Source organism: Pantherophis guttatus, chromosome 1 (assembly GCF_059756535.1).
Source record: "Pantherophis guttatus breed Tessera chromosome 1, ASM5975653v1, whole genome shotgun sequence".
Lineage (NCBI taxonomy): Eukaryota > Metazoa > Chordata > Lepidosauria > Squamata > Colubridae > Pantherophis > Pantherophis guttatus.
The window spans coordinates 68073646-68098854 of NC_142063.1; the positions used below are offsets into that span (position 1 = coordinate 68073646).

The 25209-nt window shown below is 40.5% G+C and overlaps 1 long non-coding RNA gene across 3 annotated transcripts; it reads right to left on the reverse strand.

Moving 5' to 3' along the window:
- Positions 1-1599: 1599 nt before the first annotated feature.
- LOC117666104 (uncharacterized) lies at positions 1600-23617 on the reverse strand. 3 transcript variants are annotated; one of them, XR_015729404.1, is made up of 4 exons: positions 23123-23617; positions 4705-4804; positions 3588-3623; positions 1600-1997 (listed from the first exon to the last, which is right to left on the reverse strand). It is a non-coding gene; the product is annotated as an uncharacterized LOC117666104 (long non-coding RNA). The 3 variants fall into 3 exon arrangements; XR_009621291.2 differs by having other exon boundaries at positions 1600-3478; XR_015729403.1 differs by having other exon boundaries at positions 1600-1994; positions 23123-23616.
- Between the last annotated feature and the right edge of the window lie 1592 nt (positions 23618-25209).

Below are 25209 nucleotides of genomic sequence, written 5' to 3' on the forward strand. Positions count from 1 at the left end.
TATCCTTTTTATTAATCTTCTGCTGAATTTTACTGGTGCAAGGGAAAAGGTGATAACCCGGCCTTCTGTTTGTTTTGCTGTCCAGTTAATCCTTGCATTATCTGAAGCAAGCAAAGCTTCAGAAAGATTAATGAGCCAAACTAAAACAAACCCGAAAGCTCCAAGAACATGAGCCCCAACTTAAAACAGATCTGTCAACAGGAGCAAGCACCACTTTACGTCCCTTAAATGTGGTTGAGTGTTGCTTCTGCTCCTTGGAGAGAAACCTTCTTACACAGCCTTCAGTTTAAACCATACATCATCTTTGGTGGAAAAGATAAACTTCACACAATTCAGAGAAGGGGAGGAGAAACCATAAAGCTACACACCCCAAGTCACAGAATCTCAAATCATTTCCTACAGTGTCCAACCAGAAATCAGGGTTGACGCATCGTGTTATTTTACTACCTGGCAAGATCTCGGATAAAATAATAACAACAACAAATCCAACCCCTACTCCCATACTGAATTTTGGAAATGTCTTTTACGCAAACCGGCGATCTGCATCTACTCTAAACATACATGCAGATGACTTTTCTGTTGCTGGGATTTTTTGCTATAGGGCCTAGATATGCTTGAAGAGCACCATTAGCATTGACCTGTGAAAAACTAATCTGAGTTTGGCTAATCTATGTAAGAAAGGGCTCACATCAAACAGAAATTTAGAACGGTGTCATCAGCTTTACAGTCAATGGGGAAAAAACAAGATTGTTGCCTAATTAGTTTAGGATCAACTGAGGAAGACAGGAATAAAAAAACTGACTTTGCAAATAGAGCTGGGGTTCCTTAGAAAAAAACAATATAGATAGTCCTTGACTTATGACCACAATTGAGCACAGAATTTATGTTGCCAAGTGGGTAATTTGTTAAGTGAGTTTTGTCCCATTTTACAACTTTTCTTGCCATATTTGAAAAGTGAATCACTGTAGTTGTTAAATTAGTTACATGGTTTTTAAGTGAATCTGGCTTCCCCATTAGTTTTGCTTGTCAGGAAGTCGCAAAAGATGACATGACCCCAGGACATTGTAACCATCATAAATATGAACTAGTTGTTAAGCATCTGAGTGTAAATCACGTGATGCTGCAACGATCATAAGTGTGAAAAATGATTGGCATTTTTCTCAGTCACTGTTGTAACTTTGAACGGTTACTAAATGAACTGTTTTAATTCAAGGACTACCTGTATACTTATGTGATAGGTTCACCTGTATCAGCAGAATTTTTATATTCTTATGTGGGAATTTATCAAAGTAATGCTTTTGCATAGATTTTGCCCAGGGTTCAAATCTTCACTGTGGCCATTTTTCAACCTGACAGATAGTATATGACATAAACATATATTCCCACTTGATCTCGTGGAAGCACAATGGAAGAAAAGTTTAGTCAGCATCACTGCCACAGTTTTGTATCTATTTTTAAAACAGATTTCTCACTTCAATTTTTTTAAAAATGAGTATTAATAGATGGTGGGGTGGCTTACTTTTGAAAGAGAGAGAGTACAAAAATGTAGTAAACAAGTTAAACCATTTCTGAGAACAGAGAAAAGGGGGATAAGATATAGATTTAGATTTTATTGAATTTCTATACCGCCCTTCTCCCAAAGGACTCAGGGTGGTGTGCAGCCATATTAAAACACATATAAACCACAAAATTTAAGAACAATTTAAAAACAAATATATAAAATTTGGCCCACGAAATTAAAAACTAACAAACACCCAATTTAAAAATTCCTATTAGGCCAGCCCGGCTTGTTGGAATAAAAGAGTCTTTAGGGTGCGGCGAAAGGTACGCAGGTTGGGGATCATACGGATCTCTAGGGGCAGCTCATTCCAGAGGGCTGGTGCCCCCACAGAGAAGGCTCTCACCCTGGGATCGCCAGTCGATTAAATAGAGCATCTTATTATAGCCCCAAAAAGTAATTCCGTTGGGCAGGAAATTTCACCTCAGAACAGCCTCTGCTGGAAAAAAAAAAAGCCTATATTATTTGCAGCTAACTGCCATGTTTCTAAGATCAAGGGATCCAAATGAAGTTTAGATGATGAATATAGCACATGAGGGAAAAGATACACAAGAAGGCAGTACCGGAACACTCTCAGTTCTTCTGTTTCACGTGTGTGCAGAAAAACCACCATCACGGCCATGCTCTAACCTCAGCTCCCCCCAGGCTAGCCTTATAATCTCTATGCTTACTAATAGTATAGCTCCTAACACAAAATGCCAGTGAGAAGATCCAAAGTGCCATGTGTTATTTCCAATCATTTGTTTCCAAGAGCAACTGGACTGGGACAAGCATTGAGGCACCACAGACTAAATTAAGCAAATCCCTGCACATCTTAATAGAGTCTTAGCTTTCTCTTCTGCCAGCAAGCATTAATCCAGTTTTACATTATTTTATTGTATGTATACTGCTCCATTCCTCCCTCTTCTTCTTGTCATGCAAGCCACATATTCCCCTGGTTTGGTCTATTCTCCTAAACAGTCCAACATCACAGGATATTGACACACATGAAGTCCAAACAACTTAAAAGCTGCAGTGATGTTGCTTACCTTCTGAGACAAGAACCTACTCAATGCATTTTCAGCAGCTTCCAATTAGCATTCAGGTCCTACTGAATATGCTGGCTTTTATTGTTTAATAATTGTTCTAGGGCCTGGATCCACATATCTCAGAGCTTAATCCATGTAAATCCCAAAGGTGCTTTTTCAAGAGGCCACTGGACTTTCTGGTTTTTCCTTGAAGATGTTTCACTTCTCATCCCAGAAGCTTCGTCAACTGAAAAAGCTTCTTGGATAAGAAGCAAAACATCTTCAAAGGGCCTGGTGGCTCAGCAGACTGATAGCATTGTGATTAACACCAGCTGTCTGCAATTACTGTAAATTCAAATCTCACCAGGCTCAAGGTTGACTCAGCCTTCCATCCTTTCTAAGGTAGGTAAATTGAGGACCCAGTTTGTGGGGGCAATAAGCTGATTTTGTATAAATATACAAAAGTATGAAGGCTATTGCTTAACGCATTGTAAGCCGCCCTGAGTCTCCGGAGAAGGGCGGCATATAAATCAAATTTAAAAAACAAACAAACCAGAAAGTCCAGTGGCCTCTTGGAAAAGCATCTTTGAGACAACCATGACCTGGATGACTGAAAATCTCCATAGACATTTAATCCATGTAAATTACATCATTTAACTTTCTCATTGTATTCCTTGTTCCCTGCACCTACGTTATCACATAGCTGTGAAATGATCAAACTTGAATATTTCTGGTGACTTTTTAGAAGAGACGTAAAGAGACATTTTCCCCACAGGGTATACTCTGGTCTTAATTATTACTGTTTATTTCATCATTGTTAGTTTTTTTTTCTTATTTGTCTTTTTTCATGAGACCATGAAGTCTACCAGGCAAGATTTTCCATCTGGGTCAAACTTGACATTTTGTCTATGGTCTAGAAAAAAATTAAAAGTAATCATGTAAGAGAAGAAAATGGAAAAGCAGGAACAGCAAGAAAGAATTTTTGGCAATTCTACTTGCAAAGAAATGCTACTGAGTCATACCTTATTGCAGTTTAATTTCTGGAAGCTGTGTCAGAACTGAAAAAGAAGAACACATGTGATTAATTTACTAATTTATAATACAGATAAATGAAGTTTCTTTAGACAATCTACAATAAATTAATAAATCCATAATGAGATTTAAAGCTGAAAAGTTAAATCTTAGCTTGATGTAACTAAGAGTACAAGATATACAGAAGAAAACTCCTGTGAGGAGTCTGTTATGCTCTCTGAGTTTAGTTGTTTTCTTGCAATCATTCCCTTACCCAAACTAGGTAACATTATCAGTGCTAGTAAGGAGGTGGGGTCCTTACCCCTCCTTACTAGTACTTATGATGTTACCTAGTTCGTGTAATGTCTACAAGAAAACAACCAACTCAGGGAGCACCAAGGATCCCTCATTTCAACCTTGAGCTACAAATATTTTCTTTATTTAAAACACCTGTTTTAGTTTCTCTGAGCTGGTAATATCAACAATATGTTTTCTATTTCCAGCTGTGCACTGTGGTAGCTCTTGGAAGGAAGAGGAAACAGGGAAACAGAAAAGGAAAAGAGGAATAAGGCAAAAGCGAAGTAAAGTATTAGAATTTGCTGTAATTCAGCAGCAAAGCCCTAGTGAGCATCTTCAGATAAGACTGTGAACAAATTATGTCTGAAACAATGGGAAGCTGCTGTCATGGGCAATGCCATATGGGATAGACTGATAATCTCATATTAGACCATTTCCTAAGAATAGGTATGAATTCTGGGTACTTATTTCTATCCATTTCTCTGTGAGCAATCTAGGCATATCAGTCTACTTTTGAAAGGTGTTCTCCCTGGATTATACAGGCAGAATTTCCAGTGCCTCTTATATCAAGCTTCATTGTTTATGAAATAAATTTTGACATCTCATGGTGGCTTACTATACGCCAAAATACAGCAGAAACATCCCATGAATATGAAGTTAAAACACAATGCTAAAAATAATGCCCAATGATTCCAAAAATTAAGACATCTAAGGAGTTTATTCCCCAAAGGTTCTCTAGAAAAGTTCAGTTTTGGAACAGCACTTACTGATCTCAGACCTCTCATGTCATGGATGTGGATTGATTCTGGTTATAATTGCAGATAGGCTTACCTGTGGTTAAATGAATTATAGTCAATTCAATACATCCAGTTTTCTGGAGTTGCCTGGCACACTGAACCAAACACATGGCTAATTTATTGTTGAGGATATTCTGCAAATATGAAAGAGAGAGTTCCGTTAAGGCATAAGGCTAGAAACCAGGAAACTGAGTTCTTGTCCCATTTTAGGCACAAAGCCAGCTGGGTGACTTTGTACCAGCCATACGTTTCCAGCCCTAGGAAGCAGACAATGGCAAACCATTTCTGAATTCTCGTCTAGAAAACTAATTCAGGCAGTCACCACAAATTAACACTGACTTGAAGACAACCCCTCCCCACAAATAATAATAATAATAATAATAATAATCTGCAAATATAGTTTCACTGTTTTATTTCAGCCCTGCTTGTGTGCTTTTAATAGCAGTTTGCCACACAGAACTGTAGCAGGTGAACTACTATCTGTCGAGCTGCTGAAGGTCAGGTGCTGGCTAAATCTCCTTTAATGGAACAGCACTGATTTGCAACCAAACTCCTAGTGCAACTTAACCCCAGGTTGAATCCCGCAGTCATGATGGCCCCCAAAACACACAAATAAAAGAAACCTGACCCCAGCAACCAACCTTTGATAACTTCCTGAGGGCAAACCAAGAGCACGCAATACACCTGCTTTAAGTAAGACAGAATCTGGAGCTCAGAGCCATGTATTGCTGGTACATTGGGAGGTGTTGCTGGGCAACAGCTACTGAGGAGGCTGCTGCACAGGTGGAGGGAAAGATGCCCTTGACCTCTGCAGATGTATTTAAAGACGCTTCAGTTTTCTTTTGGAGGATGTTGCATTGGCAAAGCCTTCATTATTAACAGCAGGTTCTAAATGAGCTGGAGAGGCCACGGGTCAGCAGCGGATAGCAAAAGCATCAGTATGGCCCCAGTGAGTCAGGAAGCCTTCTAGAAGGAGGCTTAATGGAAAAGGTTCCATTAAAAAAATTGCAGGGCAACGATAAAAGAGTATCTCTTGCTTAGTTTTGCCCTCTCAAGTCAACAGTTGACATGGATCATCAGCATTGCTCTTTGCTACTTCAAAGATATAAGATATATAAGAGCCTGGATAGCTCAACAGACTAAGCACTGTAATTTAACACCAGCTGTCTGCAATTAAAGTAAGATCGAATCTCGCCAGGCTCAAGGTTGACTCAGCCTTCCATCCTTTCTAAGGTAGGTAAATTGAGGACCCAGTTTGTGGGGGCAATAAGCTGACTTTGTATAAAAATATACAAAAGTATGAAGGCTTAACGCACTGTAAACCGCCCTGAGTCTCCGGAGAAGGGCGGCATATAAATCAAATTAAAAAAAAAGAAAAAGATGAGAGGGTATTTTGTGCACTATGCTACAAGTAGCAGTCCTCAGTCCTCTAGCAGTAAAGTACAGGTAGTCCTTGACTTACAATCATAATTGGACCCCAAGACTTAACTCAAAATTTACAGTATATCAACATTTCTTCAAACGTTCATGGACCCCCTGTGATGACATAGCAAACCCCCAGGGATCCACAAACCACTGGTTGACGACCATTGGTCTAAGAGATGAACTTAAGAGGTGCAACATGGGATCCTTTCTAGAATCAGAAAAAGTGGGAACAGTCTCAGCTGAGTTAGTATGGAGGTCATTATTTTTCCCCTCTAAAGTGAAATGCCTCATATCTCCTTTTTTTAAAGTGTGTGTGTGTGTCGTGTGCGTTAGCTTATGCAGTGATATGCCTTCTTTTGTCACAACCATCAAAGTCCTTCAGCACTGAAGAAGTTCTCTAATGTGAACCTTGTACTTTGAACAGTTACACAGGGAGTCCTCAACTAACAACAGTTTGCTTAGTGACCGTTCGAAATTACAACGGCACTGAAAAACATGATCTTTGACCATTTTTTACACTTATGACCATTGCAGCATCCCCAATGGTCACATAATTTACATTCGGAAGCTTGACAACTGACTCACATTTATAACGGTTGCAGTGTCCCGGGGTCATGTGATCGCCTTTTGCAACTTTCTGACAAGCGAAGTCAATGGGGAAACTGGATTCATTTAACAACCGTAACAACCTGTAGTTTAACAACTGCAGCAATTCACTTAAATGTGGGAAAAAAGGTCATAAAATGGGACAAAACTCACTTAACAAATTTCTCACTTAACAACATAAATTTTGGGCTCAATTATGGTTGTAAGTTGAGGACTACCTGTATTGTGGGGGTGAAATGCTCCCAGTTCGGACCGGATCGCCCGATCCAGTAGCGATGGCAGCGGGTAGTTCGGAGAACCGGTAGCAAAAATCCCTGTGCCCCCCCCCACCATGCCCAGCTGAGCCGCATGATCTTCAGAGGCTTTTTTTTTTTTACTTTTAAAAGCATTTTTTCTACAACCTCTTCCGACGAAAAAATGCTTTTAAAAGTAAAAAAAAAAAGCCTCTGATGATTGCACGGCTCAGCTGGGATCATCAGAGGCTTTTCAAAGCATTTTTTTCTGCAACCTCTTGGCCGAAGAGGTGGTAAAAAAATGCTTTGAAAAGTCTCTGAGGATCCCAGCTGAGTTGCCTGATCGTCAGAGAGGCTTTTCAAAGCATTAGAAAAAATGCTTTGAAAAGTTAAAAAAAAAAAAAAAGTTGGCGACGCCCACCCAGTCACATTACCCCCCCACCAAGCTACGCCCACAGAACCGGTAGTAACAAATTTTACATTTTACCCCTGCTGTATTGCATGATCTTTTCCAAACTGATTTTTGTGAAAAGAAACAATGAATAAGCCATGTATTTTATCCCAGGTCCCTTGCATCTTGGGGATAGAACTACTTCAGGTAGAAGTAGTTGAAGGATTGACTCATTTGTTTCCAGCAGTGATTGCATTTTTTAAGCCAACACAAAGTGGTGTCTCTATAACTACATATATAGCAAATATACTGTATTTGGGAAAGTCTTCTGTGTGGTCTCACCATTCTATATGATTAATCATTCAAGTCAACAGTCAGATTGGTCATCCAAAGGCCAGTTCTCTTCCCCTTATGAACTTCAGCCTTCTGAGATAGGACTGTAGGAGTTTCCACATCTTTAATATGCATGTGACAGACAGATATTTGGGAACTTAAATATTCCCGTGATTGCATCAAAACTGAAGTTGATATCTGTGCTTTGTTAATACAATATTATACCACATAAGATTCCAGCAATATTTCAGGTCCACTTAGTACAAAGAGAATTCTCTTGTTCCTCCAGTGGGGGGTACAGCTGAATAACTAAAATCCTGTCGCCGCACATGCATATTTTTTTCACTTTGCAGCATCCAGTGGGTAAAACAGGGATAAACACCACCAAGGTTTTAGGAGCCATGGTGGCGCAGTGGTTAGATACAGTACTGCAAGCTACTTCTGCTAACTGCTGGCTGCCAATAGTTCAGCAGTTCGATTCTCACCGGTTCAAGGTTGACTCAGCCTTCCATTCTTCTGAGGTCGATAAACTGAGGACCCAGATTATTGGGGGCAATATGCTGACTCTGTAAACTGCTTAGGGAGGGCTGTAAAGCACTGTGAAGCGGTATATAAGTCTAAGTGCTATTGCTATTTTAAGTAAATATATATCATTCTCACACATAATACCTTTCAGCTAATGCATCAAATGGTAGAGTACCAAATGAGATGACTCATTCCTAGTGCATGGGAACATAAGCACGGGTTTTGCAAATTTGTTATGCCAATGCCTGACACACACATACACACACGTGCTGGTTACTAGCAGTGTTATACTGCAACCCAAATGGTATTAAGTAGTGCAACTGCTCAAAGTTGTTTTATTGTCACTGTTCGATGATTGTGTGTGTGTGTGTGTGTGTGTGTGTGTGTGTGTGTGTGTGTGTATTGCTGAAATATTGAAGCTTTAATAACAATATTGCTGAAATATTGAAGCTTGAATAACAGTCTCTATATCTGTTCTTCTAAAAACCAACCAGTCTAGGAAATGCTGGCTGCTATGTGCTAAAAACTACTTCTGCTTCTGCTGTCAGTTGTAGGGTAGAGTGAGGGAAGTAAAAACCCAAATGATTGGGAAACAGCCTTTATAGAAAGTATTCTGTGTTTTTTATGTTGCAGAACTTTCTTTATTAGGCCTACTGGAAACCTGGGGAGGATGTTTTCGCCTTCCCAGAGGCTCGAGGAAAGTCTCCAGAGCCCAGGAAGGGCAAAAATGCTCCCCCTTCCATGGTGCAGGAGGCCGACTAGGCCACACCCACCATGGCCACGCCCACACAGCAACGGGACAGAAAACCCATTGCTAAAATTTTTGAAGCCCAGTCCTGCCTTTATCTCCCAAACATTCAAGTTCCCAGCAACCACCTAAACAGCTGGTTGGTTAAGAGGCCCAGACCATGCTGAGGAAGAGGATATAGAACAGGGAGAGGCGAGGTGATCCCACCATAATCTCCAACAGCCCATCAAAGTTTGATAAACTTTAAAATGTTTGTAATATTGCTTTGGAAAGTAGTTATGTGAGTTGGGATACTCCTGTGTTTCATCCTTTCCATCACAAATACATTCCCCATTGCTCATAGTTCCCTTTTTTGAGCTATGGGGGAATTGTGTGTGCTTTCTCTCTTTGCATATATGTATTTTTACATCCTCATGTACGAGTACGCATAGATGTGTCTATGTGCGCAATATATCTTTGTTATATGGAAAGAATATAAGCCTGTATGTGTGCTTGCAGAATGTAGGCCTTGGGTACAGAAGCACTGACTATCTTTTCCTTAGTTTTCCTTATTCCAAAAAATAGAAGGGCCCAGGATTAAAACTAAATGTAATTTAATTACATATAAACTTAATTTGAAATCAAACTACATTGAATAATACAATAAATATGGCTTTTCCTCATGTTTTGGTATTTTCCCCTTCTATGATATAAGCATTACAATTTTCGGGAAACCTTTAGAATTGCCCTGGGAGCTGTGCCAATGGCTTTCTGGAACCTATATGCAACTCTGTCATCTCCTGTTCTATGTTTTTGCCTAAGGTGGAAAAACATAGTAAGAGCTACTGAGACATCCATGAAGCTCTAGGTAGTGTCTGCTCCATCTCATCTCTTGTAGAGCTCATCAATTCCCCAACTAAGGACATTTCCTTGCCAAATCCAGGTCTGAATCCATATTGAAAAGGGTTCTAGACAATGTGTTTCCTTTAAAATATCCTTAGCTACAGTACCACTATTTTCTCTACTGCTTGGCTAAATGCCTTGTGTCTCCAACATCATGTTCAAGACATTTAAGAAAAGAAAGAAAACCCAGAAAGTTCAGTTGCCTTTAAAATAAAAGCACATGGTTGCACATGGGACAATCATGACCTGGATGAATGAGAAATTGTTGAAGCAAACTGATATCTGCTCCACTAGGTGGACCAGACTAGGAATTCAACTCCACAGAAAGACTAAAACTACTTTTAAAACAGAAAAAAATGAACTTATTATATATGATTTTGATGACTAGACAGGATAGATTATAGAAAGAAGAGGGTTGTAACCTTAAAATAAGTAGATTTATAATTGTACTTTAGCTGCTATAAAGAATATTGAAAGTCACTTCTTTATATCTTTTTTGTTTCTTTTCTGTTTTTCCTTTTTCTCTTCTTTTTTCACTTTTAGCTCTTTTCTGATTTCTTTTTTTTTTCTATTATTCTTATTTTATATTAGTTTGTAATAGCTTTTATCTCCCTTTTTAATATCTATCTATCTATCCCCAGTGAATCAGGGAGGTATCTGCTTGAGCCACTCCTAAATGATTGTGGCTTAAAAACCTCATTGAAGCTGACATTCCTATAGCTCCATCAGTGGGAATTTTCACGCACCTGGTATGACCATTGTCCTACCTCCATGTGTGATCTGGTCATTCTTGGAAACATCCAACCTTGAACTTTAATTGCTTTCCCTGCCTCATTCTTCTGCCTGCATCTCTGTCTTACTGCCAAGAACCACAGAAAGTTTCAAATATCTTGCTGCCAAATACACTGGTCAGTTTCCATATTTCCTGTCACCCCAGGAGCAGCCGCTTATTTCTTTCATTCCTTGCTATCAATAGACTTCATTCACTGTATTCATTACTTCAAATTGTGAAGTAGTGGCTGAAGGTGGTGAAGGAAAGACAGAGCAACATCTTAGGAAGACCCTTTTCTCCTTGGCTAGAAGCAGTGGTAGGATTCAGCCAGTTCGGGCCGGTTCGGGTGAACTGGTAGTTAACTTGCTGGCTGGCCCTGGCCCTGCCCCTTCCCGCCCTGCCCCTTCCAGGAGTCCTCACGCGCCCCATTTTGGCTCCCAGGTAAGTGCAGGGAGGCCTACTAGGTCCAAAATGGAGCATAGGGGTGTGTGGCGCACCCCCCGTGGCCCGTTTTCACTCCCAGGAGGCTTCATGGAGGCCTCCTAGGCCCAAACCGGGGCATGGGGGGTGCAGTGTGCCTCACGCACCCAATTTTCGCTCCCAGGAGGCTGCAGGGAGGCCTACTAGGCCCAAAATGGGGGCGGGGGCAGCGCAGCCCCCCCCCCATGCCCTGTTTTTGCTCCCAGGGGCATGCAGGAGGCCGAGTGCTGCCTCTCACACCCCTTGGCCACACCCACCATGGCCACGCCCACTCAGCCAGTCATTAGGGCAGATAATTGGTTGTTAAATTATTTGAATCCCACCACTGGCTAGAAGTAGGTTCTCAAGGCTGTTCCTTTCCCCAACACTCATCCACATGCCCTCAAGATTCCTTCTGACCCAGATCCAGACAATCTAAGCAAGAGCAAGTACTGGTTATTGGACCCATTCAGTCAGAACAGAAAGACCTGCACACAGAAAACAAGAGTCACAGCAGTTTCACCTGCAATTTCACCAGCACCTTGAGCTGCTACCCTTGTGCAAGGACATCATATCTGCAGACCTTGTTCCAGAAGCACAGCAAGAACACTACAAGGACAGAATCTCCCATTAATATAATTTCCTCCCATCTCAAGGTCTGGAGGAAAACATTGCAATAGGCATTACTTCTTGTACCTTCTGTTTTTATAGGATGGGCCTAGCAAACAGGCTCTGTTGGAGAGAATGAAGCCATTTTTATTACCAGCGGGGGGGGGGGATTTTTTTTTCTCTCCATGCCATTCTCCAGCTAGGAAAGATAATAGATGGCAACTCAGCTCCCATCTTGTTCACATCAACACTGACAAAAATCTAATATTGTACAATACAGGAGTTCCTGAATTCTGCCCGTTCTAATATGTTTGGCTTGTCTCTTACTAGTATAATTATAATTATATATTGGATATTATAATTTGATAAATATCAGTTCAGCATTCTTGCTGAGGTGCTTTAAATAGTACCCATTCTGTGTCTTGCTTTTTGCAAAGTTTTCATTGCAAAAGTCCCGTCACTTTTATTTTCACTTTGAGAGGTCAGCTGATGTTTACAAAGAGTTATGAGACAACAGCTTTTCTACTCTTGCAACATTATCCTCACTTTCGTGTTTAATTCTTCTCCTTGTGCAAGAACACATGTACTTTTTTCTGCAATCAGTTGAGGGAAATCAATAAGAAGGGAGCATTTCAGAGCAGGTTGACTGTCACATTTGAACGATGACAGCTATAGTTCTCCCTCAAAGCAGCAGAAGCAACCAATTTAAAAAAAATATCACCCAAACAGAGAAAGGGGGCGAGGGACATGAGAGATAGATCTTCCTTTTTAAATATTTAATGTTGTAATTCTAGAATACTTTTTCATTGGTCAAATTTTCTTCTTGCCTGTCCCCCTTCAGAAATGGAAGATTCTCAGATTCTGGCAATGTATTTCACCTGGGCCTATTTTAATTCTTAATGGAACTTATTGATGTTACTTCTGTTGGTGACTCTTTATTATTGTTGTGTATCTTGTTTTTTCAAGATAGCATAGTTGTTTTTGTTTCCTGCACTGCATTTTTTCTATTCTGCATACCAGAGTAGAAGAGCATGTTATACATTTACATCTAGATAGAAATTCTGTGGCATCATATCTAATGGAAAAGCTAACAAAGCCACTTATTTATTTATTTTTACTTGCTTGCTTTTGTTTTTGTCTAGCCTCAATGATATCACACTAGTTAGCACGGAATGAATATCTGTGAGGTACTTCAATGTGCCTCTATTAGCGACCAGCTTCCAACATAACAATGAGCTTATAAAAATGCTTGCATTTCCCTGTAGTGGAGTAACACCTGCTGGGATGCCGTTCAGAGAAGCTGCTCAGGCAGCTGGAGACTCCAAGGCACGGGTGCCAGTCAGCAAGGAGCTGAAGATGTCACAGTTGTAAATCCTTTGAGGGGACGCTCGTCACGCTCTGCTACCAGATGCAAGCAAACCTATCCTTCCTGTGGCTTCCCCTCAGCCTACTGACCAGCAAGATTGCATCATCCCCTGAGCCTCAGCATAGGAGTGTTAATCCCCCAGCGGGTGGAATCTGGCGTCCTGTTGGGTAACCTGACAGACTCTGTAGCTTCCCTCTTCCCTGCGTCTGTAATCACCTTGGGATTTTTGGGACTCAGGGGACTTTTACACAGAAGGAGAAAGCATCCTTTCAGCAGGTTGGCTCAGCACAGACTTGGCTTTCTAGCGAGGTCAGTCACTAGGATGCCTGGAGATACAGATGCTTTGCAAGGGATGGTATTTGCCATCCGCCTTTTCCTCGCTTCCTTGTGGCTGTGTGTTGTCACAATGACAAATGAGAGAGAGGGGAGAAGCAGTTCTTTACACTGACCGAGCGTGCTTTGGGCCCCTCAGGGGCTTCGCAAAATACTGCAAAGCAGCAGCTGATAAAATGGACGCAAATTTAATTAGGGAAATTTAATTTAGAGGGAAAAAATCAAGGGATGGCTTTGCCAAAGCCATATGGGGAAGCAGCGGTGTCCCTATATAGGAGAAAAGAAAAACTTAATTTAAAAAATGAACTTGTGGGTCTTCATCATTCTGTAGCCACCCAGGAACTGGCCCTGATTAATTTTATACACAGCATGGCAGGCACAGGTATAAAGGCAGACTATTGGGCATCTCTGGCAAAGGGAGGTGCTAATTTCAGTCTAAATACGAAAACCCAGTCCAGGAAAGCAGTGTGGGGAGGCGGGCAGTGTGGTTGTTTTAAGACGGTTCTATAAAGCAGTGAGAGAGCCATTTCAGAATTTACCCTAGTCTGCTAATTGAGGGATACTTTGCTAATGGCTTTAGAAGTGGCTGAGAAAAATGGTTAAGAGGCAGACTTGGATTATTAGGATTTAAAGCAATTAATGATTGTTACAACCCTATAGAACAGCTTCCTTGATACAAGAGAATTGCCCTTCCTTTTCACAAATCTACATTTTAGCTGATGTTCTTACAACTAGCTAAAGATAGTCAAATATATATTTGACCATTTCAGTATTTCAAAACATATAATTTTAATTTTAATCCTGTAAACAGGATTAAATATGGGATGTGATTGCATTTTTTATTCAACTTCCCTAACTATCTTTGTGAATTCTTTTTCTCAGTAAAAGAAAAGAAAAGTAAAGGTAGGATTAGATTGTACTTGCTTTAATGCAGTTTGATATTTACTCACAAAGTATCATTTCCGTTATTTTACGAAACCGAAGTTGTTTTTTCTAGAAGATTCCATTCCTGCAAAAGCTTTCATGATCTTTTAGTCCATCTTTTTCACTGTTACTTCTATGAGGAAGATTGAACAGATATCCTCTGCATTAAGCATTGCCCATGGTGACCATGAAGTAAATCTATGAGGATGTGTAGAACTTTGCAATCATATTGTCTATTTGTAGAGTGCTAGAAAACTTTAAAGCACTCCATTTGCATGAACTGATCCTAAGAGTTCCGAAAAACCTTAGGAATATTCTCCTCCATGACTGAGAATGCTTGCAGTGGCAAATGAGTGAAACCAAGAAATCCCCTTGAGATCATCTAATTGTAAGAGCTTTCAGTAACATCTGGTATCTGTTCTATGGAGTGACACACTTCCCTCATCTTCTAAAAATAGGGCAATCTTTACATTACTGTAAAAACCATGATTATGACTGAACACATTGAGAAGAAATTATCTATGATATTTTGACTAAGTAAAATTAATAAAATATTTATTAGAATTGTACAATCATATAGCTGAAACCAGTTGTATAGCTACTGGGTCCAATTCCCTGCTCCCTACAGGAACTGAAATTAAAACATCCCCAACAAATGGTTTCCTAGCCTCCACCGGAACACATCCGGAGAAGTGACACTCATCACCATCTCCCTTAATAGTAGGGATTTCCTAATGGTCAACTAAAACCTGCTTTTTAAAAACTTAAATCTACTTCTGCACTTTTCCCCCCACTTTTAAATCCTATTTAAACTATTCAAAATGAATAGTTTCAGTTAAAAAAAACCTGCAGTATCGTTGCCAGTATCATTTTCCACTCCAGTAATAAAGTTTAAAAAAGAATCACACCACTCCGTTCCAAGGAAGGAATTATTAATGTCTTATTGATACTCATGTTAATTTTCAGCTCTTCTAAGCAGACCTGTTACATAACATTCTAAGAGTTCACTTTCACTATTCATTCATTTTACCCTAGCTGACAATATGCTCTTTCAACTAGAGGTTATTCATACAGCTGGACACCGGTATCATACACTTAAAAATAAAGACTTAAACGGAATATGAAATTACAGTGGACTAGAATTAACTTATCAAATAACAAGGCATATGCATTTTGAGGGAAAAACCACAAGTTTTATCTCCTACATTTCTCAATCTTCAGATAATCAATACAATTCATATCATAGGGACCTGCCCAAGTAAAATGAGTCATGAACTATAACACGGCTGATTTCCTGACATATACTGTATGTTTAACTGACGTAACTGAAATATACAAGGTTCCTTCTCTGTCCTTATTGTATGTGATACAGTACTTTCCAGTGTTTTGCAAATATTAATCATGCTTTAGGCAAGGAGGCACATAGTATTGGATCATATAAATGTACTGATCAATTTTATATGATTTGAGGGAAAGCACCTAAAAAGCAGGGCTGGTGTTTTGCAGCTATTTTGACTTAGTGGTTTTGGGTTTGCGGTGAAAGGAAATTTACGGAAACTCTATAGGAAAAGACAGAAACATTAATAATAGAAAATGACATCTGAAGCTTTTTTCCCAATGCAGTTCAATGAATAAGAAAGATGGAGACACTTATACGGAAACATACAAGTAAAATAAGCTCTTTGAACTATTTCTTTCTGCCTTCTTCATCACATAGGAGAGATATTTCTCTAATTATTTTTAAAAAAACATCTGTGAACCTGTGATTTCATGTTGATATGTGCTTTTGCATTTTCAGTGACACTTGGACAATATTTTCCCATTACCGTTCAATGTTTTTTTAAAACATGCAGACCGCATCAGATTTTTCTTCAATCTATATTTTCACTTCATTATATATGCTGGATCTGATCCATAATAAAAAAGAGGCTATATTGTATATTATAGATAAAGTCTTTTATCTTTCTTGTTGCTAGTTTTCCAAACTGTTAAATATATTATATTAGGATTTTTGGATATCTACATATTCATCTCAGAATAAAACTGCATCTCCCTTGATTAAAGAATTCATTTAAACTTCTGCCACTGGTAAATACACTTCATACCAGCTTTTCCTACTATTTGTACCATGAGACAAATAACACATTTATTATAAATTTGGCATTCTCAAAGTATCTGTTTTTCTGTGACCTCTATCCAAATCAAATAATGAGATTCAATAACAAATACATTCATCAGGGAAAAATTTACTCTTTATAATTTTATTTTACCTGACTTGCTGAACATTTATTTTCATTAATTTGGCACTTCACGATCCCAACTCCTTCAAATTGTAATCTATTTTACTGTTAACCTATCGCATACTACATGCTATTCTATAAATAATTTATAAAATTATTTCATCTGTTTAACAATAATTTGTCCATTACACTCATGAGCACATTTTGGCATGATAAAAAGTCTTAAATGTTAATTTTATTTTCTTACCTTTATCTTTCCCAGAAAATAAATTGAGTTAGTTAATTATGGTGTCATTCTTTTTCTTTCTTTTTACTTCTATTCTCTTCTGCATGCAATTATATGGCCACTATTTTATATGGCAAAAATATAAACAACCATGAGTTGTCAACAAAAAATATTTTCTATATCTCTTGGTTGCCCTCTATTGTTTTTCCAGATTTTTTCTTCAACCCACATTGGGCAACTCTATGGAACTGTGCTGTCAAATAATTTCCATGGTGAAAGTTTCCATATGTGTCACTTGCTGGCATTAAAGCATTTTGAATTAAAACAATACAATTTTTTTTTGAACACTTTGCTTCTTGTATTTTGGCTGAGCTGTAGCAAATATAATGGAGAATTTAAAAACAGAAGGCTTTTATTAAGTATACAGATGGTAACCGTCATATAACTAGTGTTTTACTTTTAAGTTTGAAAACACAAATTTTACAACAGTAAATATTGATATCGCAACAGATTGATATTGGGCGGATACTTTATAAGATGTCCAGAAATGAACCGTATGTAAGAACCAGCAGTAAGATGGCCAAATATTACTATTAATACTAGTAATACTACTACCGTTGTTGCTGCTGCTGTTGTTGTATGGAATTGTTACATTAGACAGGAGACCACAATGCTAATTCAGAGTAGCAGTTTGGCTGCCAGTTTACCAGCTCTTTTGTAGGATATGTTAAGGATATTGTTGAGTTACACCCGAAGTTGTGGTTTATAAAGCAGAGTACTGTTAGAGTTTTACGCACTGAAACGTTTTTAGAGTAATTGTGAATAACATACAGACAAACTGGGTTTTATAGTGTTTTACTTTTAGGGAAAAGCAAAATCATAGTCCTTTAACAATCCAAGTCTTAGCCATATAAAGTGCAATATAAGATCAATCCAGGGATATAAAATCTTCTTACCAGTTTGTAGAAAAATACAAAGAACAATCAGGAACAATATAAAAACAGTTCAATAAATATCAGAAAGCAGTAAATAAATAATCATGATCAAACAATTGACCATACAGAGAGATCAAAAAGAGTTACAGCGTAGCAGCATGTAAAAATGGCATAGTGTCCACACTAACCATAATTTAGCTCTCCTTAAATACATTGGCTACAGAGCTCAGCCAATCAGGATGTAGAATGACTCAGCACAGTTTTTAAAACTACATAATACATTCACATAATACAAACATACAATGTTGGCTTATATATTTCCTGGCCAATCAATTAGGCAATAACCATTTCCTAACAGGATACACTCGCGTGCTTCCCAAGGTACACCCCAGGAGGGTGAGTTGGTTTCGCACCAGAAAGAAAGACGAGTGGCTCTTCCTTCAGTGTCATCCAAGAGCCCCTTCTCTTCCCCAGAACCACCTCAGAAACGAGTGCCATAACTGGAAGATTCAAAGCCAGCAGGAATCTGACTGCCTGCATGGAGCACCAACTCATCTCCCTACCGAAATGGTACCTATTTGTCTACTTGCATACAACATGCTTTCAAATTGTTAGGATAGAAGCTGAGATGAGTGACAGGCGCTCATCTTGCCACACAGTGCTAGGACTCGAACCACTGGGTCAGAGACCATCCTCCATGATATTAAGCCATTGAGCCGCCGCACCTCCAACCAAGTCTGTTGATGTGATGCCAAATTATATAAATAGTGAAAACTGCTGAGGACACTGAGCAAATAGGAATCAGTTCTGACAAATTGGAAAAGTGAGCATTAATATTACCAATGAAATATAACACAAAGATATAAATTATGCATGTTAGAGAGGAATAATAACTTCAGATAGTTTACAGTTACACATAATAGTAAGGCAATTTTTTTTTAAAAAAATCATTTACTAAGCAAGCCATTTTGATCTGGTTCACACATAATGTTACATCAAGCCTCTATGAATCATTAAATACAGTATCGCGTCACCAAAAGACTGATCAAGATATCAAGTTGAACTTTCCTCTCAATACAGAAATTCAATTGAAACGCTCTACAACAGATGGCTTTGCTTGAATACAGCTATTAAAAGTTTGCTAATCACTTTTTCACTACTAAACAGACCCAACTATTGGGAACTTCTTCCTGATTATTATTCCTGAGATCAGCGTTACTCAGTACACACAGACATATATACACAAATTCATGAAGCTAAAAGGAAAGGAAACGAATACATTCTACAGTTGCAAGGAGAGACAGCTGGTACATGGAGACACAAGTCTGGGCAACCCAGGAGGATATATGCAAACAATGGTCAGACTAGAGCAGTAAGCAAATAGAAGTCACGCTGTCTGCCAAGGAATTTCTTTGGGGCAGAATGAAAGTCATCCAGGGCTACCTGTTAAGAGACCAGTGAAGGAACATATAATGCACATGTACTCTACTGAGCATCCCTACTGGAACACATATGCTGGTACAATATAGACCAATTCAGTGGTGAAATCCAAATTTTTTTACTACCGGTTCTGTGGGTGTGGCTTGGTGGGCGTGGCTTGGTGGGCGTGGCAGGGGAAGGATACTGCAAAATCCCCATTCCCTCCCCACTCCTGGGGCCAGCCAGAGGTGGTATTTGCCGGTTCTCCGAACTACTCAAAATTTCCGCTACCGGTTCTCCAGAACCTGTCAGAACCTGCTGGATTTCACCCCTGGACCAATTATAGATCAATGTTTCCAGTACGGTTGTAACTTTGAAGAGTCATTAAACAAATGATCATAAGTCGAGGACTACCTGTAATACAGAGGAGTGATGAGTAGTAACAGGGCCTACTGGATTAATGAGTTAATATTACACATTAAAAAGGGCTAGAAGGCAGCACTGCTTCACCCTTCTCTGAGTAATGATAGCTCCAGAGAAATGTCCCCAGGGGGAATATCTGATGCCCAAAGTGGTGTTAAGATGGAGAGACTTAATGAAAATGATCCTGTTTGGGATCTCCTTAGATTTTTCCACAGCTTCTTCCTTGGAATTAAATTGAAAGCTGTTTAAATTGAAAGGCTTAAAAAGAGAATCTTTGGACTGAGAAGGGTACTTCTTGATTAAACAGGGAAAGAGCAGTCAGGAATCTGTCAAGAGTTGATCAATCCCCTGTGAGCCTCATCCTCAGAAAGAATGTTTTCACTTTCAACCCGGTCCAGTAGTTTTATGTAGGGATATTTAGCTTATAATTTGCCAATTGTATCAAGCAAGCTGACAGATCTATAATTAGCAGGGTCTAGTATATTTCCTCTGTTTTTATAAAATGGGATGGTGCAGTCAGTAGGAAAACATACTACACTGTTAATACTGTATAGATGTCTAAAGAAGCCTACCAGTGGTGGGTTGCTACCGGTTCACCCTGAATCGGGTGAACTGGTAGCGGCAGCGGGAGGCTCCTCTCACCCATCCAGATGTCTCTGCGCATGTGAGCGAACCTGTAGCGAACCCCACAAGCGAACCAGTAGCAACCAAAATTGAAACCCACTACTGAAGCCTACCCATCCTTTTTCTCCTTGACTAATTTCATGGGCTCTAAAATATCCTCCTGGGATTGTTCTAGGTTTTAGTTGGGAATAAGGTCCTTGATATGGACATAGGAAGCTAGTCAGGAAGAACATTTTGAAAGTAAGTCAGAGCTGGATTGCCTAATGATTCCATTGTGGAAATACCTCTGGCAATAATCCCAATATAACTATTTGGATATTGTAGAAGAGCAGGAGAATAGGCCACTTGGAAAAATTGCAGGCACCTGGGCTGCTTTCCACCCCTCCCCAGAGTTGTCTATAAAAGCTGCAACCTTGAAACAGGTGGGGAGGAGATGTGTGTTTTGGAACTCTGCAACCAGCAACAAAGCAGCCAAAGAAAGGGCGTTTTTCCCCCTTCACAGTGGCTGAATGGTCCAAAAGAAAAAGAAGAGACATAGCAAAGTGCCGCACAAAATGGGAAGGTCCATTAATAAATAAGAAAAAAGTAGAAGAAAACACAGAGAAGAATTAAGGATAGACCAGTGTCTGTGAGAGGAAGAAAATCCTCTATGCTGCTAAAAGTAATAGTAGAAAAGTAATTGTATAGTAGCAATAGTAGAAGAAAGAGTATAGGGCCATGATGGTGAACCTATGGCACACGTGCCAGAAGTGGCATTCACAGCCATCTCTCTGGGCACATGGAGCCGTTGCCCATACTCTTCCGGGTTCCAGCGCACTGGCCAGCTGGTTTTCACGCATGCAAAAATCGAAAGAGCAGCTGGCCAGGGTGCATGCGCATGCTGGGAAGATAATCTTCCGGTTTCTGATGCGCATGCAAAGACAAGCTGGCCAGCGCGCATGTGTGTGCCGGAAGCCGAAAGATCATCTTCCCAGCATGCACATGTGCACCTTGAGGCTGGTCTTTCAGTTTCTGGCACTCCTGTATGCATGAAGACCAGATAGCTGGTGTGCCAGAACCCAGAAGAACAAGGCGAGCAGAGCTACCAGCCAGGACAAGCAGGCTGGGGCTTCCCTCCCTCCCTGCCCTAGCGGGATTCTTGTGCGGCCCCAATCCTGCAGCTTGCAGCACTGACAAACATCCATGGTTCAGAGACCCTGGACAGCTTGGGTGCATGGGGCAGGGTTTGCTGGGTGGGTGAGTGGTTGCCGCAGCCACTGCCCTTGCCACTGCAAGGGGACGGCAGCAGTTTTCATGCTGCCACTTCCGGCCAAGATGCTGAAGCAGCCAGAGGAAAAGGAGGAGGAGCCGCCATCAGGGAGGCAAGCTGCCCCAGGAGGGTCGGAGGAGAGCACAGCTCCTCACGCATCGAGACACCACCGAGGGGTAAGGAAGCGGCCGGGAAGGGGGAGGGGCTGTGCTGGCCTGTTCTCAGTGGCAGGCTGGGAGGGGCGCTTTATCCCAGCCAGAGTTGGGGCGAAGTTTTACTGCCTTTTGGCCACCCAAGCTGAACCCCAGGAACAGGGCCGGATTTAGATTGAAAGAGGCCCTAGGCTATTCCATTTATGAGGCCCTTTCACCAGTGGTGGGATTCAATTTTTTAACAACAGGTTCTGTGGGTGTGGCTTAGTTGGAGGTGTGGCTTGGCAATCATGTGACTGGGTGGGCGTGGCTAGCTGGTCACGTGACTGTGGGCGTGGGTAGCTCGTCATGTGACCGGGTGGGCGTGGCTATGTGCATAGACTTTTTTCAGAGGGCTGAAAAAAGTCATTTCTGACTGGGCCTCGCACTTTTGACCGGTCCTCACACTTATGACCATCCTCACATTTATGCCCGTGCAGCTTTCTTAACAACCATGTCACTCATTTCACAACTGCTTTTCTTCACCATGGTGACAAGATAGGGCAAAAATGTAAAATGTGAGGACAGTCGTAAGTTCGAGGACTGATCAAAAGTGCGAGGACCAGTCAGAAATAACTTTTTCAGCCCTCTGAGTAGTCCATATGCATAAAAGGATACAGCAATAGAGAGGGATGAAGGAAGGGAAGGGAAATTAGAGTAGGAGAGAGAGGGAGGAAGAGAGGAGGAGAAGGAGAAAGGAAGAGGAAATAGGGAGGAGAAGAAGAGGGGGAGGAAGAGAAAGTAAGAAGGAAAGAAAAGAGAGGTGGTAGGTTTGAGGAGAAAGATTGCTGTACAATAAAAAAGATGAAAGGGAAGAAAGCCAACCCCAAACAAATATAAAGATATTAAGATAAAGAATGAATTGTTAAACTTTAAAGAATAAAAGAGAACAAATATGAATAAATAACAATAATTAGAAACACACATACAAACATACAATGTATTTTCTTTGAACAGAGTATTTGGCCGGTTCACAAATTTAAACAGTGTTTAGTCATTTCAATTAAATTTACAATTTCTATATTTCCTTTTTGCCATATTTATTCCTCATCTATTTTTGTAAAAAACCAATATTACCCTCATCCTCATCGCTAATCTTAATCAAATTCAATTTTTCCCTTCTATTCTATATTATACCCCTTCCCATTGTCATCTATTTTTATATCCATCCTCACATTGGTTAATTATGTAATATTACAGTTGTTTAATATGAATTCAACATTTTAATATAAATCAATTAGTTATATAACTACCTTTTTTGTATATTAATCAATATGAACATGAATATTCCAATTATTTCCATGCATTCCAATTTCTTACAAATCCATTAATTATATTTACCAATAATAATAAACCAAATAATTTCCCCCATATATTCCTCCAAACCACAACTTAACCATTTCTGCTTTCAACACAATATACAATTAATAGTATCTCAATTATTACAATTCCCTAGTTAAATAGAGCTTTTTTTTCTTTTGTGTTTTAAAATCCTAAACTCTCCTCTTTTTCCCTAAATTTTCCATTGTTTGCACCTACCTTTTTTGGTGAGGAAAAAGAAAAGAATTCTGCCTGCCTAATTTTCCAACCTTGCAGCAACAGCAAAGCAGTTTCACTTTCGTTTCTCAGCATAGTTAGGGGGGAAAAAATCAACACTCTTTGCAAGGAAGCAGCTCCGTGGGCCAATAAAATTACAAAAAAAACATCGAACCCTTTGTTAAATTGCTGGCTCCCCCGCCCCTCGCCCTATTTATTGGCAATAAATAGTGGTGCGGAGGGGCGGGGCAAGCCAGCAATTTAACAAAGGGTTCGGCTGCAGCACTGGCTCTAGGGCGGCCCTTTGAAGCCCCGAGGCAAGAATTTGAAGTTTTTTTTTTCCTCCAGCCATCGGAGGCAGCAATAGATGGGGAGTGGGCGGGGTAAGCGAATGGCAGGCGATCCAACAGAGCAGAGAGAGGGAGGGTGAGTGAAGGGGTGGAAGCTGCTTTCTCCATCCTGCTCTCTTGCATCCGGAGCCCACGTGGATCCCAGGCAGCGGAACTCAGGCTAGGGAAGGGGTGGGCAATTGTGGCTCTTTTACAACCTCTGGCCTTCAACTCCCAGAATTCCTCAGACAGCCAAGCTGTCTCAGGAATTCTGGAAGTTGAAGTCCACAGGTTGTAAAAGAGCCACAATTGCCTACCCCTGGCTACGGTAGGCTGGCGCCGCGCGGGTGGGAGGCGAGGGGCGGGCGAGCCAGCAATTTAACAAAGGGCTCGGCCGAACCCCCTAGAACCCTCAGAATCCCACCACTGTGTAGGCCCCTCTTGATCTTGAGGCCCTAGGCTGAAGCCTAGTTAGCCTATAGGAAAATCCGGCCCTGCCCAGGAACACCAATGCCCCTTCCCTCCAAGGCCAGGAAGGGGCTCCGGTTTTCCATGGAAGGAGGTGGCATTCCCCGCCCAACTTTCTCTTGCTGTCCAGGGTTGCAGTTGTCGGTGGGGATGTCCCGCCACCCCGACGGGGACCAGGGAGGAAGGCGGGAGGACCCCTGAAAGGCCAGGCAGAGCTTGAGCATGCATATTGGATAGTTGATCTTTGCATGTGCATGCATGCCAAAAACCAGAAGAGCAGGTGGCCGGCATGCATGTGAGCACCAAAAACAGGAAGATCATCTGCTTTTCCGGTTCCAGGCATGCACATGCGCTCCCATTTTGGCACTCAGTGCCGAAAAGGTTTGCCAACACTGGTATAGGGTAAAAAAACATACACGTTAGTATATTTCAGTGTATTTTTGTGTCTTGATTTTTTTTTTCAAATTAAAATTTCCCCCACCCTTGTAGGCAAGTTAAAATAATTTAGTGTCCAGGGTCCAATGCTTTTGTGGATTTTTTGAACCTGGGTCAATTAAATTAGCAATAGCAATAGCACTTAGGCTTATATACCGCTTTACAGTGCTTTATACAGCCCTCTCTAAGAGGTTTACAGAGTCAACATATTATCCCCAACAATCTGGGTCCTCATTTTACTGACCTCGGAAGGATGAAAGGCTGAGTCAACCTTGAGCCTGGTGAGATTCGATCTGCCAAGCTGGTTGCAGACGGTGATCAGCAGAAGTAGCCTGCAGTACTGCACTCTAACCACTGCGCCACTGTGGCTCATTAGGTACAGTCTAAAACAGAACCTATAACAGATAACAGCAGATATGACCTAAATCCTATAATTAAGGGAGCTGTTAACTAAATGCTAGAACCAAAATGGGTTCTTGAGTGTAGCAGCTGCTAAGATCATTAAGTGCTTGAGAGAAGTTAGCTCAGTGGAAAAGGAAAATAAAATGAGCCTAGCTGGGAAAGAGTGGGAAATCATTATCTTGGAAGAACAGTACACAAAAGGTGCTGTCACCATTTGTGCTCCTGAGTCCTTGAGAGAAGCAATTTAAAGATTATGTATGCCAGCCTTCAAGCCTGTTGCCTCAAAACACTGAGAACTAGAAACAAAGATTATTTCCCCACTTGGAGTTCCCAGAGACCTTTCAGTAATAGAAATCCCGTCATCCCCACTTAATGCACAAGGAAATAAATCGTATTTGCATGCATGCCAATCCACATCCTTGTAGCTGGTTGTATATAATAGAATCCCAGCAGTTC